The following is a 20,088-nucleotide window of genomic DNA, read 5'->3' on the forward strand; positions in this document are numbered from 1 at the left end:
CAACCATTGAGTTAGGTAGAATCCAGAATGATAAAAAAAAAAAAAAAGACCGAGATGCTCTTGGTAGTCTAGGAGTCTAAGCTCATGTGCACATGTGTGCATGCATGCATGTGCATGTGTGTCTGCACGTGCATGCATAAGGGGACATGGGGGCCTCGTGCAAGCTGTCACCTCATGAAGGAAACAAGTAAGTTCATCGTGTTCCTTCATATCTCCTGTCCACGTAGATCAAAAGAGAACCAGAGACACCCAGGGCTAAGAAAGCCCTTCTCTGCCATAGCAGCCTGGGGGCTTGGTTCTGATCCTGTTCTGAGCAGCTGTGTGATCTTGGGCAAATCACTGTACTCCATGAGCTTCAGCCAGTGGTAGAATGCAGTAGCCTGGCAGCAGGAGATAAGCAGGAGAGGGCATGCCCTGTATAAACTTATTCTCAATGTTCATTTTGTGGATTGAATCAAACAAGGTGATGGGCAGAATTCTGCCCCGGGCTGTGAGCTGTGGGCACTGGATGAGATGATCTCAAGGTTCCTACAGCTCCAGCACTCAAGAATTCAAGGACACTAAGCCTCCTGCCACTCTGCCCTGTGCTGTTCCCGGTAGGGTTAGTCTGCCATAGCCAATAATTACATGTGTAAAATAATGACATAAACCTTTGAAAGAGAGGGTTTTTATTCCTATGACAGTGAGTCACAGGCTCTTTGAGAAAGTATTTGGTGAAGCATCAAGTTACAAAGTTTGGATGAACCACTGATAGAATCCACCCTGGATCTAATATCAGAAGGTCCAGAGCATCCAGTGACCTGGTTTTCTCATCTCTGTACAGTTGAGTCATGGACTCTCATCCCTGCTGATTTTTCTTCCTACATCCATTAGGTCATTAGACATGCTTTGTTCCTTGATGAGGGAGACAGATATGGGAGCTAAACTCCAGGAGATGCTCCATTCCTTACCTGCATCAACTCTCTCCAAGGCTATCCTTAGGTCCTCATCTGCCCTGAATTTGGGAAGTCAAGACTTCCAGAAACCTTCAGGCAGGAGTCTGCCCCAGGAGGCTGGCCTCATGGCAGGTACTGTTATCCTAATTTCTGACAACAGTGTGATAGGAGGGTCAGGTCTTGGAGATCAAAAAGATTTCCTCGGGAAGACATGGTCCTATTCTAAATTTTGTGGGTCAGGAAATATAATCCAGATAAAACAACCTTTGAGGGTGCCCAGTAGAGAGGTCCAGTGGGAGCTGACTGTCTAATTTGCTTGCCTGGCTGTGCATTCACATGAAGTCTGCTAGTAGCGGTGCCTTTTTCTAATTTGCACAAGGGAACCTTATGGGATTGTCCCCTCTCACCCGTTCTCAGTAAGTGAGAATAGAAATGGATTCTTGGTAGAGGGTCCACAGATGCCCCCCACTCCAAATCTCACATTCTACACCTTATCACTAATTGTCCCAAACTGGGCAGGGGATGGGAAGAAGTTGGGGGGTGGCAATAAAGCAGTGTGTGTGATAAGGTGGCAGAGGGCAAGGTTTAAGTCTCGGCTGCCTGTAGAGCTCTCACAACCCCAGATCCAAGAGAGGGCTATAATAGATACAGACGCACTAATACATACCAAGGTGCACACACAGAGATATACACACATGCTGATAGACACACATCCACACCCTCAGGATGCACCCAGACACACTCTCTGTGGTAGACATGGGGATGCATCATCACACAGATCTTTCATTGGTAACAAAGGATTTATTTCCCAGCTGCTGGGGGTGCTGCCAGAAGACAGCCTTCAGCCATCAGCCCTTTGTGCATGGCCTCGCCAAGGTCACATTTCCTTCCAGGGGCGGCTTGAGTCCAATGACTGAGTGGCGGTTGGGGGGTGGCTAATAAACACCCGGCCTCCTTGGTCCCACTCTCGGGTAATGCATGTAAAGGTGGTCCATAACCCTGATTCTTTATGCCTTCATGGATTGGCCTTGTTTTCTAAATGTCTTCATTCTTTTATTCTTCTCTAGCTACTCTCCATTCTTCCCCATCAGCCTTCTGACACCACCACATCCCCAAGGCCTGGCACAGCACCAGGCATGTGGTAAGTGCACAATAGTTCTGTGTTGAATGCTTGAATGAAGGCAGAAACTGGATGACTGAGCCAGGAGGGGATCCGGAGGAGATGCTTATACTAGATGGGAGGTTAGTGTAGGTCACCTCAAGGGTCTCTTCCAACCCAGACTATGAGCCAGTGATTCTGAGAATTGATGGGCACTGTTTCCCATCATGGGAGGATGATGTCCTCTCCATAAACCTCCACTCACTTCCTTATGTCTCCTCCCTGCTCCCTTGCCCCTTCCCACTCTTCCCTTCTCCCTGACCCTCAATCCGCATTTCCTGGGAGTCCAGGTCTTGTCGATGGCTCCTCTCCCACTTATCTCATGACTCCATCCCAGTCTTTCTGTTCCCACCTCCCTGGTTTAGCTCCTCTGTAACAGTCCTTGAAGGGATCTGGGCGTCCAGACTGCCTCTCCCGTCCATTCCCCACACTGCAGCTGAACCTTCTCCATCTCCTGCCCAAACCCTCCTCCTCCCCTGATGTTGCACACACAGCTCTTCAAGATCTTTCCGGCTTCCACTTCCCAACACGCCACTTGCACCCTACATGTCCAGTTCCCCATCTACACCGTGATCTTCTGCATCCCCACCCCTTTTCATTTCTGTTCTCTGTGCCCAAAGGGCTCTCTCACAACTTCCTTGCCCACATGGTTACTCCTACTCACCTTCAAGGTTCTGATCAGTCTGATGTCTCCCAAGCCCCAAGTTCGACTTAGATGCTCCACTTCTGTGCTTTCCAACGCTCACTGCCTCCTTTTGTTAAACCACTCTACACTGCTGTATTGTGACAGTTGGTTCTCATTGCCATATCCCCTGCAGGGACAGTGTCTAATTTCTCTATGGGTCCTAAGCACCTGACACAGCATCTGGCATACAGTAGAATCTCAATAAATGTGGAACAAATGAATGAATGATTATATGGATATACGAATGAATGGTTATATGAATGCTTCTCCCCCATTACCCTCTTTTGAGAGTCCTCGGTGTGGGACAGGTCCTCATCAGTTGGATGGGGGTCTGCACATACTGTGGGAGGGCAGCAGGTGGGCATGGGAAACGCTTTGCTACCCTGGATTTCTTTCATCCATAGGAAACCAAGAATACTTAAGAGAATCTCACTTCCCTTGACTTCTTTCTATCCCTGACATCTGAACAGTGACCCCAGGTTCCACTTCCACCACTGGTTTCTTTTCTTGGGCTGGAGTTGTGGAGCAGGGGCATCCGGGCACTAACCCTTTGGAATGCCCACATTCTTCTTCTCTCTTGCCCTCCCTTGCCCACTCCCCTCTCCTCTCTCTCTGGACCAGTTGCTGAGTACTCAGCCTCTGGCTTGCATGACAAGAATGCTGTCATCTGAGTCACTCCAATTTCTGCCTGATGACTGTGGATCATTTCAAACATCCTCTGATCAATTTGTAGTGTCCAGCAGGGAGCACATCACTGAATCATTAAGCAATGTATCTCTTAACTGGGCTTTGTGTGGAAGGTCAATTGTGCTTTCACTCCAGAAGCCACAGAACTTCCAGGATGCCCAGGAAGGACAGTCTCTACCAGGGACACACAGACATGCACTCCCAGAAGACACCAGATGACGCAGGACCCCCTGCCTGGCTCAGAGGGATTGACAGACCCTCAAGACCACTGCCTGGTCCCAACCTCCCTCAGGTTCCCATTCAAGAATCTAGGTTAAATACAAGTAGAAATTCAACATATGCTATTAGTTGAATTTCTACTTGTATTTAACCTAGATTCTTCATGCTGCAATGGCTCTTGTCTTCCTATTTTCTTACAGGACAGGGCCTAACCTAGACAAAATCGTGTACTAGAAATTTGCACTCAAGATTCCACCATTTCCATTCTTTCTGAGGCACACTATGTGACCTGATGTTACCCAGGGACCATTTATTTTTGGAAGAATTAATTCATTCCCATGTATTACTGATCTAATACCCACCAATCACCCCCAGCAACTATTTTATCTGAAGAAAGAAGCAGAGGGTTAAAACATGCTTAACTCAAAGGCTTGTATCCTAAATGGTGGAACTGTAGACACTGACATGCCCAAGAGAATTTGGAGCAAAGAAGACTTGTATCAGTATCAGCTCTACCTGGTCTTAGAGTCAAGGTCTTAGAATGTTAGAGTGGGAAGAGAAGGTTGTGATTATCTAGTCCCTCACCTTCTTGCTGCAAATGAAGAAACTGAAGCCCAAAGAGACACTCACTTGGTCACGGGCTGGGTCAGCATTAAAAACTCAGTCTTCCGTTTCCTACTCCAGCGTTCTCTCTACTATAATAATTGTTTACCTTTCTTGAGCACATACTACATGCAAAGCATCATCATGAGCTCTTTACAAGTATGTATTAACTTATTTAATCTTGACAATCCTGTGAGGAAGGTGCTATAATTATTCCCATTTTACTGAAGAGGCAACTGAGGTGCAGAGAGGTTAAGTGACTCTCCCAAGGACACAAGCTAGGAGGTGACAGGGCTTCTGCTCTTACCCCCTACACTTGACTCACACAGCCCCCTCACTGTGTTTCAGGGACTCCTTTGAAGCCCTGTTGTGATATCGATTTTCCACCACTTTCCATTCTTTCTCGGGCATCTGTGCTTTCTCACGACAAAAAATGCATCCCACATTCCCTGCTCCACCCCTACATTAAAGGCTAGAAGACCTCATAGAAAACCCGTGTTCCAGGCAAGAGGTGCCACTGTTCCCTGACAGACCTGCCTGCCTGCACCCCTCTCATGTGGTTGGTTGTCATCAGGGCTGTTATTAAAGCCAGAAATAGGCTCCTGAGCGCTTTCGTCCTCCTCCAAACTTCTCGCCCAGGAAGTTCCCACATGTCTGTGGTATCACAGCACTCCCCCTCCTCCTCCTATGACGTCATCCACACACCCCAGCACCCTCCCCCCAAGCCAAGTTCCCACCTGCCCAGGCAGGAGACACAGACTATAGCACATCCCAAGAAAATTTTTAATCATGAGATGCATGAGAAATAAAATCTTTCTCTGGTTGGGGTCTATATTTTCCCATCTGCCTCTGCCCCTCCCAAGGGGACAATCCATTCTGGCTACACATGTCAGCATAGCATCTCCCCAGGATGAGGTGAGGCCTACACATGCTACTCTTTCTCATCCCATTGCCACCTCCTCTTCATCATGGAACCAGCCAAGATCCTTCCACTCTGAAAACTCCCACACCCACATGGCATCTCCACTCAGCTGTGTGTTTATCTGGGTGTAAGACTTTGTGTTTGTGTGTGTGCGGCCAGGGTGGGGACCTGTGGGGGACATAGAGTTGGTCCATCTGTGGGAACTGGTTTAAAATAGACTAAGTTCTCAGGCCCAGGATGGACGCTCACACCAGGTCCAGATAGGTCCACTGCCTTTATCCCCACCTCCAGAGCAGGGAGGGTCTGGGTGTGGTTTAGGCATCAAGAATGGGAAATGAATGGCCAAGAGTCCAGGGCTGTATTCTATTAAAACATGCATATTGGCTTGATTATGTCTTTCAGAAGTGGAATCCAGAGCAGCAGATAGGACTTTTCCTTTTTACCATGCACACTTGCTGTATTCATCAAGTGTCACTTTGGTGCTCGGCACTGTGCTAGGTATGGAGCATATACATCAAGGAAAATGGGTCACAAAATTTAATCACATTACAACTCACAAGTGAGGGGAAATGAGCTCTGTTATGTGTAACTAATCTGGTCTTTTTTCCCAGAAAGAGTGGGGAAGGGTGGGAAAAAGTAACCAAAGGTCCAATCTGGTTTAGAGCTTGAGTTCATCCAATAGTGCAATAGTTCTTTTAGGAAAGTGCATGTCTCCTGAACAAAAGATGCTCAGTCTCTTGTACTGCTCCTTTTTCTCCCCTAAGATTGAAGAAGGAAGGGGAGGGCTTTATGCAACCCCATGGTGGAGGGAAGTTTCAGAGTTCTCCAGTTCCTTTGGTCTCCAGAGCCACGTCCCTTCCCTCATGGCTGATCTTTGTCCTACTGGTGTTGTAAGCCAAGCTTGCGCTTGAGTAATTTATGACCTAGTCTCTCTGGATTTGGCCAGAGCCCATGTTTCCCTGCCTCCCCTGGTACACTGGCTGTACCTAAGTTCTGTTGGGACTAAGGATTCCCCGAGGTCAAATTGTATCTCCCAATGTTGGGTGTCTACCCACAGCCTTCTCTCATGTCTGTGGTGACCTGCTGTAGAAAACTCCTCAGAGGACCCTTGGCTACTTCTAAGTCTTGTCTTCACCTTACAGGAACCAAGGGTGGTCAGGGAAAGCCCAACCTTCAGGCTTCCTTCTGCCCACTCGTGCTGTGGTCTGCTCTATCCTGCAAGGCTGCCTTTATGACTTTCTTATTCAATGTCATTAAATGCTTACAAGGGCAGGGATAGTGCTTATTTTTCTTTTTATCAGCAGAATCTATTTCAGCACTGGGCATACAGTTAGAGTTCAATACATGTTTACTGAATGAATGAAATATGTTCAGCAGGGCTTCACATTATTAGGGCCACATAGCATCCTTTGGAGGAAATTAGCATCTCAGAGGGAGATGACAGATGTTTCCAGAAAAACTAAAAGAGGAGCTGACTATAAAAGTAGTTAAATTTTGTTGAAAAATTACTATGGGTCAGGTACTGTGTCAAGAGCATTGCAAACACATTTCCTCAATTAACTCTCCAGCAAATCTTTGAGGTAAGTGGTCAAGATCATTATCAGCATCATTTTATAGATAAGGAAACAGGCCTAGAGACATTAAGGAACTTGCCCAAAATCACACAGCTGGAAGTTGCAGACCTTGGACTTGAAACCCATGTCTGAAGCATGAGCTCTCTCCTTTCAGCCTAGAAGCTTCATGGGAGCCTCCATAGAGGTGGGCCTCCTAGGACTTCAGGAACTAGCAAAACTGTGAAAAACCCCAAGAGGAAAGAAATTCTGATTTAATGGAGCCCAAGAGTCAGCAGGAACCCAAGTCCCAATTTAAAAAGTAAAGAAGAGACAAATGTAAATCCAAGGAGGAACTTCTGTAAAAACCCAATGCCCTAAGGAAGGTCAAATAATTATGTTCTAGCAGCTTCTATCCTAGGAGATGGACCAAACCTACATGCCACTGTCTCTTTTCAGTGCAGCAGCCTGGGAACTCAGGATAATGGATCCTCGAACATGTATAATGCAGGATGGAAAAGCATCTTTCTCCTCTGGGGCTGGCAATGTAATTTCATACTAAATTTACTGCGGTTTATGTAATTCTTTTCATTCACACCAGAAGGAGTTTCTTTGCTGCTTCCCTTTTCAGAAACTTGGAGACCATATATCTTTGCAAAGTAGATTTTTAAAAATAAAACAGAGAAGAAAAACCAGAGAAGCTCTTAAGTTTCCGGCCTTCTGCCTGGACCAGCTTATTATGCTTCTTCCTTTCCAGAATTGATATGGTAAATGTTAATGCAGTAGCACTGGCTCTGAAAAGCCTAGGTCTTCCAAGAAAGCAACCTTCAAGGAGGAATTCTGCAGCTTCCTCTCCTCTGGGGAGTTGGAGGAGCCAGAGGTTGGGGAAAAGACAGAGACAGAATTGCCCCATCAGTGACTTTCAGGAGAATGTGAACAGGTGACACAGATCTTATCTCCATGTGTTCCTACTCTTTTTCCACTGTCTGTCTCCTGAGCCATCTCTGATTCCTTCAAAGGCCTTTGCTGGCAGTGTCCAAAGTGTCCAAGCTCCTCTGTCTCCTGGAAGAATCTACCTCTTTCTGCTCCTCAATGAAGGAAGGACAGAGCCAGGAGATGGAGCAGAAGAGGGGCAGGCCAAGCTCACCAGAGGGCATATGTCTTGGATACTGGGATCCTAGCCAGTCTGGACGTTGGTCCTTTCAAAATCCTCACCACCACATTTCTAATACTGGGAATATCGATCTTGAGCTGAACTTAGAATAAAATCCTCCCTCAAATTGCACAAAGCCCTGTAAGCAGCTTCCTCCAGCCCTTTTTCCAACCCCATCAGATGCCATCGCCTATCACACCTGGGCACAGTGATGTCGTTTCTGCTTCTTTAACACACCAGGCTCTTTCCTGCCTTCGGGGAAGCCATCCCCTTTACTTGGAAGTCTGTGCTGTATACATCAGCTGGCTCCTCAAGCTTTGCACGGGAACCTAATTGTCTTCTTGTCAGAGAGGTCTCCCCGACCACCCTTTCTACAGCAGATCTCCCCCACCTCCCATTCCCTCACATGTTAAATTTCCTTCATAGTATTTTGCACAAGTCATGATCTCCTTTATGTGCAATTTGTCTACTGTCTGAGTCCTCCACTGCAATGTTCTCCAAGGGTGGAGACCACATCTTTCTTGTCCCTGCTCAATCTCCAGTGCTTAACACAGGGCTCAGACTCAACAAACATTTATCAAACGGATAATTGAATTCCAGCTGTCTGTGGTGCACACAGACTGCGAACTCTTGAGGGCAGGGGCTTCTTTCCTCTCTGCAGCCCCAGCACATGGTGCAGAGAAGACTCTGGCACTATTTATGAATAAATGAAATTGTCCCCCTCATTCTGTATTAGAGCCGTTCTACTCCTAACTCCTGTAGAGGAGTCCATCTGATCAACCAGAGACCAGGAAGGCAGAGCAGGCCAGGCATGCTGCAGGCCACATGCCAGTGTCCAATTATCAGGTGACATCATCTCCAGATGAGTTGGAAAGAAAATGATTATCGTAAACAGTCACAGCCCATTGACTATTTCTCTGGCATTTATAATCACTGTTAGACAGCTGCGCCTGGTCCCTTTCCCACGCCTGCTCTAGAGAGCTGAGGTTTTCTGTTGGGTTTTGGTAAGGGTGTTTTTCCTGGCTCATTGCTGGAAAAGGCTTTGGAGAGCTTCTAGTATCTAGCCCAACCTCTCACCCTTCTCAGTCCCTCCACCTCTCCAAGGTCAAGGAACGCACCATTTCAAGAGGCAGGGCCTCCTGTCCTGCACAGCTCTGGGCTTTGCAATTTCTTGCCCAGGTGGAAGCCAAAAAGTCCTTCCTGTGATTTCATCTGTTGGTCTAGACTCTCCCACCTGGGACCACATTCTAAGGATGGCCCCATAGACATATAAGATGATACTGGGTCTTTCTGTGGCCCCAGCAATTATTCTACCCCAGTGACACTTCCTGTTCCTTTGTCACTGCTGTTCATTTCTTCTTTCCTGTGGGCCCCAGGCCTCTCCAAGGGGGCCTCTGTTCACACTGGCTGGCATGCTCTTGCCCCAAACCCAATCAGTAGGAAGTGGGAACCCAGTATCTCAAATTCCCTCTGTTGTGTTTAAGGTACCTTCCCTACCCCTAGGGTTGCAGAAGGAAGGAGGAGTTATTTTGCTTCCTTGATCAGGGGTGATCAAGAAACCAAAAATGATGAAGTTTCAGAATCCTACTATCTTTTTACACATCATGGTCCCGAATCTGTAACTGCCCTTCTTGCTAAGATGGTAACTGGGCACCTCATTGAGGAACGACTTTTACTATCTTGAGGGTGGGATTTGTAACAGTCCCCTTTCTTCTAACTCTTCCCTCTTAGGCTCCTCACTCTGGAAGATGTTGCTATTAGGTGTGCCTTAGTCTCAGGTGGGCAGTTTGCTTCTCCAAGTGGCTTTAAATTGGGGAGCAGCCAACCCTTGTCTTTATCTCTAAGGAATAGCACAGCTGTGGGGATTTCCTTATAGTCCCGACCCTCCTCTTAGGAGAGGTTAGCAGCCCTAGTCCCCAAGTCATTCTCATGTGCCATGGTCTCAAGTCCCTTCTCCTGCCTGACAGTTTCCCTCTGGTCATTCTTTAGCCCATCAGTGTCAGGAATAATAATAATGGATTGTTGTTATGAGATTAAGCCAGTGATATAAGAATACCCAAATCCTGCCTTCAAATAATCTGTATCTCCATATGTTGGCTTGTTTGCTTGTTTCTTTCTTTTTTAAATAAAGTACTTTCTTTTTTTAAAAAAAATTGAGATATAATAGATTTCTGCATTATTTAGCTCAGGCTGTCATAATGAAAAATACCATAGATTGGGTGGCTTAAATAACAGACATTTATTTCTCACAGTTCTGGAGGCTGGGAAGTCCAAGATCAAGATGCCAGCCAATTCGGTTCCTGGTGAAGGCCCTCTTCCTAGCTTGCAGATGGCCACTTTTTTGCTACATCTTTACATGGTGGCAGGTGGTGGGGGGGGTGGTGGGGGTTGGAGAGAGAGAGGTCTTCTTATAAGATCTTTTCATATAAGGCACTAATCCCATCATGAGGACCCCACCCTCACGACCTCATCTGAATCTCATCACCCCAAAGGTTCTATCTCCAAATACCATCACATTTGGTGTGGGGGTGGTTAGGGCTTCAACATATGAATTTGAGGAGGACACAATTCCATCCATAGCATTTTCCAGAAGAAAATATATGCATAAATGAAGCAAAGAAAAGAGTTATTATCAGTTAGGAGCATATCCCCAAACCCCAGAGCAGAGCTCAACAAAGCTGGGCCCGTATAAGAGAAAATTCCTTTTGCTAGGCCTAGGTCTGAGTCAGCCTAGAGCCAAAATTGGTGCAGCCCCAAAGTCTGCCTGGTTCTGTGCCTTCTCAGTGGCCACACTTGAGTCTCAGATCTTAGCCTCCAATGGGAGAAATGGCAGATCCAACCCCACCCACAGCACCAGGAGAAAAGGAGCAAAGAGCGAGAGAGACTGTTTGCTCTGATTTAAGAGTAGAATGGTCTGGGTCTCCTGGCCCAGGTCTTCTCAGGCTGGTCAGTGGTCCTGGCCCTAAAACAGTCCCATGAGAAGAGGGGGAGGAAGAGAGTCAGAGGGAGAGATGCTGGGGGCAGGCCCTGGTCAAGAGTCAAAATCAAAAGGGGAGAGACCACACTCATATGCCTGGATATGTTAATTTTTTTGAAAGTTTCACCCTTTTAAAACATGACTCAATTAGGTACCCTTGAGTCTGACCAATCCAAATTGGGGGTGGGGGTATTTGGGGCAAGCACTCAGTGATTTAGTGCTCTCCCTGGAAGCCCAAACTCTGTACCCATTTAAAAGAGAGTCACCCAGAATGGCATACAGGCTTTATATTTGGTCATTTTTACTTCCCTTAACCTAAAGTTAAGGCACAGTAAACATGTACTTATGCAACTGGAGGTTGCTTGAGATCTTTTAGCAGCTGCATCTCACTGTTGGATTATTCCAAGTTTTTGTATGTTCCACCAAACCCCCAATAGTTTCCCCATGAACTGCTTTCAAGTCAACTCTTCCCCACCCTAAAATTGTATAGATGGTCATTCTCACCTACATTTGGGAGTTTACATTTATTTCTGCTAAAGGTTTTCATGTTGATTTTGGCCCATCATTGAAACCCATCAAACTTATTCTGAATTGTAATTTGCTGAACAGCATATGAACTATTTCTGCTTCTCCACTTCACTGGGATTTTCACTGCAGTGTCTCAAGAGTTGCTGTTCAAACTAAAAATGTCCTACTTAGCATTCATCCAACTGTCTCCCTCACTTCTTCCAAAACAGAGCTCAAAGCTAAAGGCTCTCAAGAAGGCTTCCAAGATTAAAAGGGGGCAGAAATGAAGCTCTTTCCTTTTCAGACAAGGGGAAACTCCACAGAGCTCCTGCTCTGAGTGGCCTGGGGCTACTCATGGATTTCAAAGGGGGAAGGTCCATTCTTAGAAATGAAGAGGACAGACTGTCAAACTGCATAATGTTGAATGTGCTGTTTCCGGGAAGAGAGAGGCCTGTGCCTTCAGGTGAGAGGTGTCCCTGTGACCCCAAAGACATACTGGTCCCCTGCCTCCATGCGAGCCTGCTTGAGCCAGTAACCTCTTCCAGAAAGAGAAAGAAATTATCCAAAAAGCCATCTCTGTGAGCTCCCAACCCCCAGCCCACAATCAGAAGGAGCAGCTTAAACCAAAGAACAACTGGAATGTTCTGGTTTAAGAAAGGCAATATAGTTTGGAGGTCAGGTGCTCAGAGTTCTGGGTTCGAATACTGGCTGTGCCCCTCATGCATGGTTTAGCCCTGGGCAAATGCGTCTGCTTTATAACCTTCAAAGTTTCCTCATCTGTAAAATGAGATACTTTATGGTTTCTACCCCTGGAGGATAAAGTGAAATAATAACTATAAATCACCCCATTTAGGGCCTATCCCATAGGAGGCGCTCAATAAGTGATCACACTCGTCACTGTTTAGGTCGCTCTTTTCTTGGCTCATCTTTGATTAGAAACATGTGGGAAGTCTCAGTTATTGGCACCGATTTCTCACTTGCAAGCATGCTGGCCACAGTGTATATTTAAAACAGAAGTTTTATTAAAAGCACAAAAGATCAATAAGCATTATGTTCTGAAACCAGAGAATTAGTGATGTTCACTGAACTGCCTCTCACTGTCTCTGAGCCAGTGCTTGTGAGTCTGCCTCTGTTTCAGTTTTCTATTGCTGCATAAAAAGCTGGACAACCTTAGTGGCTTAAACTGCAAGGATTTATTATTTCCCTATGATTCTGAAGGTTGGCCAGGCTCCGCTGGGAAGTTCTCCTCCACACGGTATTGGCAGGGGTCACCGGTGCAGCTGGCTTTGCTGGGAGCTGGGATGGGCTAGAACTTCCCTAGTAGCTCCACTCACACCTGGTACTTCAACTGGGGTGGCTGGAACAGCATGGCCTGGCTGGACAATTCTTGCTCTCCATACCTCTCTTCATGTAGTAGTTTAGCGTGACTTTCATTACGTGTAGGCTGGACCCCAGTAGGGTGAAAACAGAAGACTCTAGGCCTCTTAAGGCCTAGAATTGGAAGTCATGCAGCATCACTTCTGATACATTCTGTTGGTCAAAACAAGTCACAGGGTGAACCTAGATTAAGGGAAGAGGACATAGGCCCTACTTCTTGATGGGAAGAGCAGCACACAGGTACAAAGATGGGAAGGATTATTGGTGGACATTTTTGCAAACAATCTACCACACCCTCTTGCTCCAGTATCTATCCCAGCCTCTTTAAATGGAGCTGTGAGCAAGTGCTACCTGGCGGAACCCAGGTGCTAGCCAGGCCCTGGCTGCCTCCATTCTCCCAGTCTCACTGGCTCTTCCTTCTGTTCATGTTCTTTTGTCCTCTCAGCACCATGTGCCTCTTCATCGTGACTCTTCATGCTCACTTGGGCTGAGAGAATGGTGGTCATTCCTTCCAAGCGTATTATCCCAAATTGGTACTTTTACAACATATTTTTAAAGGAAATACGTTGACTCGACAGTTCTTAAGACCATGATGGAATGACATTAGAGACAGTAAGGAAAATATGGGCACATCAAGAAGGTCCTAAAAGGCACCTATTCTATGTATTTTTGACCTTCTCTCATGGAAGGATCTACAAAGCTCCAGTAAGAGGGTGCTAGGCTAAGGCCCCTCATCTCCTTCTTGAGACCCAGCCTCTGTTTCCTGTCCCTGGGCAGGCAGAATCTCAGACAAGAAGGAAAACAATGTGCCTCCTCACAGCCCCAGGACCAGTCAAGAGTCCAGGGCACCATCTCCAGCGTGTAGAGAAGCTGGAGCTTCGTGCCTCCATTTAAATGGACTTGCTTCCACTTCTCCACAGAAGTAAGCTATGCTTTTCTCCATAAGCTGCTTCCTATTTATTTCCTAATGAAAAGATGGCTCAATAATCCCCTGGTTCTGAGTGAGATGATGATGGTGATAATAATAATAATAGTAGGACTTCCCTGGTGGTCCAGGGGTTAAGACTGCACACTTCCACTGCAGGGGATGTGGGTTTGTTCCCTGGTGGGGGGACTAAGATCCTACATGTGGCGTGGCACGGCCAAAAAAGAAAAGAAAAAGAAACTCACGGAAATAATAATAAAATAACTATTATTAGTTACTATCAATAAGATATCATTTTAATAAAGATAAGTATAATAATAGTAATTCTTATGATGATAACAAGCCAGTAATAAAACAATAGCATTTACTGAGTACTTTTTATGCGTCAGGCTTTGTGTCAAGTGCTTTCTATGCAATGTCGTTTAAAACTCACACATTCTTAGGAATTTGCCAAAGTGACACAGCTCACGGCCAGGCAGCAGCCAAGCTTGGCTTTAAACCCAGATCAGAATAACCTTAAAGGCAGTATCTTCTCCACCAGACTCAGCTGGGGGATTCATTTCATCCAGAAGTCCCCTCACCAGTGCCAAATGCCACTCCCATGCCAGATAAAACTGAGCCCTCAGCGGCTGCTAGAGTCACACACCCAGGAGTCTGTCTAGTCCCAAAGACAGCATGGTGCGAGGGTCTGGACCCAGGTTCTAATTAAACAGAGCACAGCTTCCCTGGGAGAATGTTTGGAGAGAGGAACACAGAGAAAGGAGAGAGGGACAACTGACAGCAAGCAGGCAGAATATTCTGGAGACAGGGTGTCTAAGTCAGGGTTCTTCAGAGAGACAGAACCAGTGGGACATTTATAAAAGGAGTTTTATTATGAGGAATTGGCTCCTGTGATTATGGAGGCCGAGAAGTCCCATGATTTGCAGGCTGCAAGCTGGAGTTCCAGGAAAGTATAATTCAGTCTGAGCCCAAAGGCCTGAAAACCAGGGCAGCTGATAGAGTAAACCCCAGTCCAAGGGCTGGAAACGATGGCATAAGTTGTCCCAGCTCAATAGGGAGATGGGAAAAGGGGCAAATTCTTCCTTCTTCTGTCTTTTGTTCTATCAGGCTGAGATGATGCCCATCCGTACTAGGGAGGGCAATCTGCTTGAGTCCACTGATTCAGACGCTAATCTCGTCCAGAAACATCCTCGCAGACACACCCAGTAATAATGTTTAATCTGGGAACACTTTGGCCAGTCAAGTTGACACGTGAAATTAACCACCACACATGGGGACTTTGGGCAAACTTTGCAGGCACAGATGCCCCTTAGGGATCCCTCTGGCTCCCCCTGCAATGGAAGGAGGAGTCATTATGTTCCCAGTGTCTACACAAGGGCTTCAGGCACCTCCTTCTTCAGCTTTCCTGGAGCTCCCAGTTGCTCTGCCCTCAGGAAACTCCCTTGGCTGGAAAACTGGGTCTGAGCTGTATGGAGGCCACCATGTTCATGAGCCTCATCTACCACCAGATCTTCCCAAACCATGAACACCTTCTCTGCAACTCTGACTCTCATTTCTCAGGCAGTGGCTCTCAAAATAAAGTTTTGTGTTTAGCCCATCACTGGCCCAGTCACTCTGAAATAAAGCAGACCCAGCTAGTTTTACATCTCATTTACATGACAAGCTACACTTTTGCCTGAGTGGACCCTGACACAAAATTTTTATGTTATATTCCTTTTGTTCTTTGGGACACCACCCAGTCTAAACAGCAAAAACAAATGGATTATTGTCTACCCAGAAGGCAATCTCCCTGGGGTCCCTTGGGTCTGTGTCACCAATCCCATCTCTTTTTTGTTTCCTTTCTAGGTATTGTTGAATGTAACACACACATAGGAAGTGACTTAAAACAAAAATGTACAGCTTAATTATCACAAAGCAAAAATCCACAAAACCATCACCCAAATAAAAATGGAACAATGTCCCAGAAGCCACCTCGGTTCTCCTCCAGATCACCTCCCTCTTGTCCCCCCAGAGATGACCACTAGCCAGATTTTTGTGGTAATCACTCACTTGCATTTAAAAATTTTTATCACCCAATCAGGCAGCTCTTAATACTATATAGTTTTTAGAGTCAAAAAATGAAGTCATACTGTATACATTTTGTGTCAGGCTTGTTTTGATCAACATTATGTTTCAGAGATTTGTACATATTGTGGCTGGAGTTCATTTATTTTCATTGCTGTATCAATTTCCCTTGTATGACAATACCACCAATAGTTGTTTCTAGTTTGGGGCTACTGCAAACAAAACTGTTATAACCGTTATTGACCACATCTCTTGATGTCCTTGTGGAATTGCTGGGTCATAGAGTATATGTATGCTTAGTTTTAGTAGATATGCCAAACTGTTCTACCTAGGGATTATAACAATTTTCATTCCCACCAGTACTGTACAAGGATTCCCTTGCTCTACTTCTTTGCCAATACTTATGGTGGTTACTTCTTTTAATTTTAGACATTCTGGGTACTGTTCTGTATGACTATACTCCGATTTGCTCATTTTTCCATTTCACTGATTACTAATGAAGTTGACTCCCTCGTCATATATTTGCTGGGCAATTGAATATTCTTTTTGTGACGTTCTTATTGGTGATTCTTTCCCATTTTTTCAAGTTGTCCATCTTCTCCTTACTGATTTGTAAGACGTCTTCTTATACTGTGGATATGAGGCCTTTGCCAGTTATGTGTGTTGTGAAATCTTTTCCGCCATGTGCTTGCTTTTTCACTTTCTTACTTGTATCTTTTGATGAACAGAAGTTCGTAATTTAATGTTGTCCAATTCATCAGTCTTTTCCTTTATTCTTAGTGCCTTTTTCGTGTCTTGTTCTAGTAAGATGTCTTTTCCTACCACAAGGTTATGAAAATATTCTATATTTTCTTCAAGAGCCTTGTAGTTTCTTGTTTCAGATGTAAGATTTATGTCTTTTATATCATCTTAATAATGATTTATTGATGTACAATGTGAAGTAGGGGTCAAGTTTAAATGTTTTCCCAAATCCAGTTGATATGGGAAATTATTTCTTGAAAAAACATCTTTTTCCCCTCTGCCATGACACCTTTGTCAAAGGTGAAGTACCTAATTGTGGGTCTGGTTTTGGACTAGAGAGCTCTTCTATTCCATTGGTCTATTTCTTTGTTCCTGTATCAATTCCTCACTGTTATTAACTAGTGTGGTTTTATGAGTCTTGCTTTATGGCAGAGCAATTCTTCCCACCTTGTTTTTTTTTCTACAACTGTCTTAATCTTTCCTATTTCCTATAAATTTTAAAATCAGCTTGTCAAGATCCACAAAAAAAAAAAAAAACTTGTAATTTTGATTGGGTTTCCCCTGATTCTTCAAGTAAATTTGTAAAGAAATGATATCTTTATAATGTGGAGTCTTCTACTTCATGACTCCCTCATTTATTTGTTTATTTATTTAAGGTCTCCTTTTATTTCATCCTATAATATTTCAGAGGTTTCTGCATAAATATCTTGCACAACTTTTGTTAGATTTATTCCTAGATAGATAATTCTTTTAAAGATATTGTAAATGGGAATCTTTAAATTTCTTAAAAATTTTCTGACTTCCTCCTTTTGCTAGATAGAAATCAATTGATTTTTGTATATTGACCTTGTATCTACAAACTTGCTAAGAAATTTGTAGGTTCTTTAATGATTTTCTAGATACACAAAAAAAGTCTTATTTCTTCCTTTCTAATTTCTATGCTTTTTTTTTCTAGCCTCACTGTCCTAGCTAGGACCTTCAGTCCATATAGGCAAGGGATGCTGTTAGCTGGCTAATTGTGTTGTTCAAATATTTCATTCTCTATTTCAAAGGGAAAGCTTTCAACATTTCGTCATTAAGTTTGATGTTTGTTATAGGATTGTCATAGATTTACTTTATCAGGCTAATGAGTTCTCTTCTATTCCCACTTTGCTAAGTGATACTTGTTTATTTTGATGAAGAATGGATGCTGAATTGTATTGCTTTTTCTTTATCTATTAAAATAATCCTACAGATATTCTCTTTGTTCTGTCATTGTGAACTAGGTTGATTGAAGTTTCAATGTTAAACTAATCTTGCTTTCCCAGAATAAATTCAGTTTGATCTGATGCATTATTCTTTTATACATTGCTGATTCCATTTGCTAATCTTTTGTTTAGGATTTTTGCTTCTGTGTTCTGAGTGCAATTGTCCTATAGTTTTTCTTTTCATCATGTTCTTGTCAAGTTTTGTATTAAGATTATGTTGACATCATAAAATAAGTTGGGAACCATTGCCTTTTCTTTATTCTCTGGAAGAATTAAATAGGATTGGCTTTTTTTTTTTTCATTCTTAAACATTTAGCAGAATTCACTAGTGAAGCTACTTGGGTCTAGGAACATTTTCTTTGGAGGAGATTTTCAATTGATTATTTAATTTCTTAAATAATTATGTAATTATATTTTCAACTTTCTTCTGTGTCAATTTTGATAAGTTGAGTTTCTCCTAGGACTTTGTTCATTTAATCAAATTTTCAAACACTGGCATAAAGCTACTCAGAATATCCTCTTACCGTCGCTTTAATGTTTGTATAAAATGTAAGGATGTCTTCCTCATTCCTGACATTTGTACCTGCTCTTTCTTTTTTTCTTAATCAGCTTTGTCAAGGATTTATCAAATTTATAACTCTTTTCCAAGAACCAGCTTTTGGCTCTGATTTTTCCTCTCCATTTTAGTTTGTTTTTATTTCATTAATTTCTGCCCTTATCTTTTGTTGTCATTTTCTTCCTCTTACTTTCTTAGGTTTTAATTTGCTGAGGTTTGTTTCTAACCTGTTGGAATGATTTTAAAAAAATTCTTTCTTACTTCTAACAAAAGCATTTAAAGTATACATTTCCCTTTAAGCATTGCTTTCGCTGCATTCTATTTTAGTATGTCATATTCTTATCTTGCAATTAATATTTTCTAATTTGGTTGATTAATTTTTGAACTATGAATTATTTGAAAGTATATTTTAAAGGTACATACTGAAAGTTTTGTTATCTTTTAACAATTGATTTCTAGCTTAATTCCTCTGTTGTCAAAGTATGTATTCACAATTTCAATTTTTAAAGTTTATTGAGACTTGTTTTGTGGCCCAACATATGATCAGTTTTGCAAATGTTTCACAAACACTGGAAAACTATTTGTATTCTTCAGCTTGGGGTACAGTATTCTATTTGTCCATTAGGTTAAATCTACACTTTATGTGTTAAAATGTCTCATATTCTTACTGATTTTTTGGGCTGCTTTTCAATCAATTACTTAAAGAAGTGAGTTAAAATCTTCGACTATGTGATTTATCTATTTTTCCTCTTAATTGTTGCTTTAAATATTTTGAGGCCATTTATATATTTATAAATATATAAATTCTATATATTTAGAATTTCTATTTTCTACCTGATGAATTGAAACCCTGATCATTATGAAGTGGTTTCTTTTTCCCTAGCAATTTTGTTAGTCTTAAAGTTCACATTGACTGATAATAATAACACAGCTCCACTAGCTTCTCTTTGGTTAAAATTTGCATAGGTTATTTTTTCTCATCCTTTACTTTCAACCTTTCTGTAACTTATGTTTTAAATGTGTTTTTTATGAACAACAAATCATTGGAATTTTAAAAATCCTGTCTGACAAATCTTTGTCTCTTAATTGGAGCATCTGGCATATTTACATGTAATATAGTGGTTGCTGGATTTGGGTTTGAATCTACTATCTTACCATATGCTTTCTATTTCCCTGCCTGATCTTCCTTTTGAGTTTCTTATTTTCTTGCCTGCTTTTGAATAGGTTTTTGAAGGTACAATTAAAAAAAATACACTGTAATCTAAAGTTTACAATTCCATGAAATTTTTACAACAGTTTACACCCATGTGATCTCCACCTAATCAATATAGAGAACATTTCCCTCACCCCAGACAGTTCCCTCATGTCTCTTACCAGCAGTCTCCTCACTCCCACCCCATATTACCTGCAACTTAAAAAAAATTTTTTTATCAACATAATTTTGCTTGTTCTTGAACTTCACTTGAATAGTACTCTTGTGTCTAGTTACTTTCACTTCACATAATGTTTTTGAGATTTATTCATGTTTAACGTGTATTGGTAGTTTGTTTTTATTGCTGAACAATATCCCACTGTATGACTATAACACAATTTTTTTATCCATTCTTATATTGATGGGCATTTGGGTTGCTCCCAGTTTGGAGCTATTATGAGTAAAACTGCTATTAACTTTCCTTTACAAGTGTTTTTGTTAGCACATATTTTTGTATCTATTGGATAAATGCTTGAAAGTGGAATTTCTAGGTCATAGGACAGGTGTATATTTAACTTTGAATCATTTT

General features: G+C 43.1%; 1 long non-coding RNA gene across 1 annotated transcript; it reads left to right on the top strand.

The window, feature by feature from the left end:
• The first annotated feature begins 886 nt into the window (after window positions 1-886).
• On the top strand, window positions 887-10,015 carry LOC118899987. The gene is made up of 3 exons (XR_005021020.1): window positions 887-1,067; window positions 2,003-2,076; window positions 7,220-10,015. It is a non-coding gene; the product is annotated as an uncharacterized LOC118899987 (long non-coding RNA).
• Window positions 10,016-20,088: the final 10,073 nt, after the last annotated feature.

The sequence above is a fragment of the Balaenoptera musculus genome, chromosome 8, assembly GCF_009873245.2.
Source record: "Balaenoptera musculus isolate JJ_BM4_2016_0621 chromosome 8, mBalMus1.pri.v3, whole genome shotgun sequence".
Lineage (NCBI taxonomy): Eukaryota > Metazoa > Chordata > Mammalia > Artiodactyla > Balaenopteridae > Balaenoptera > Balaenoptera musculus.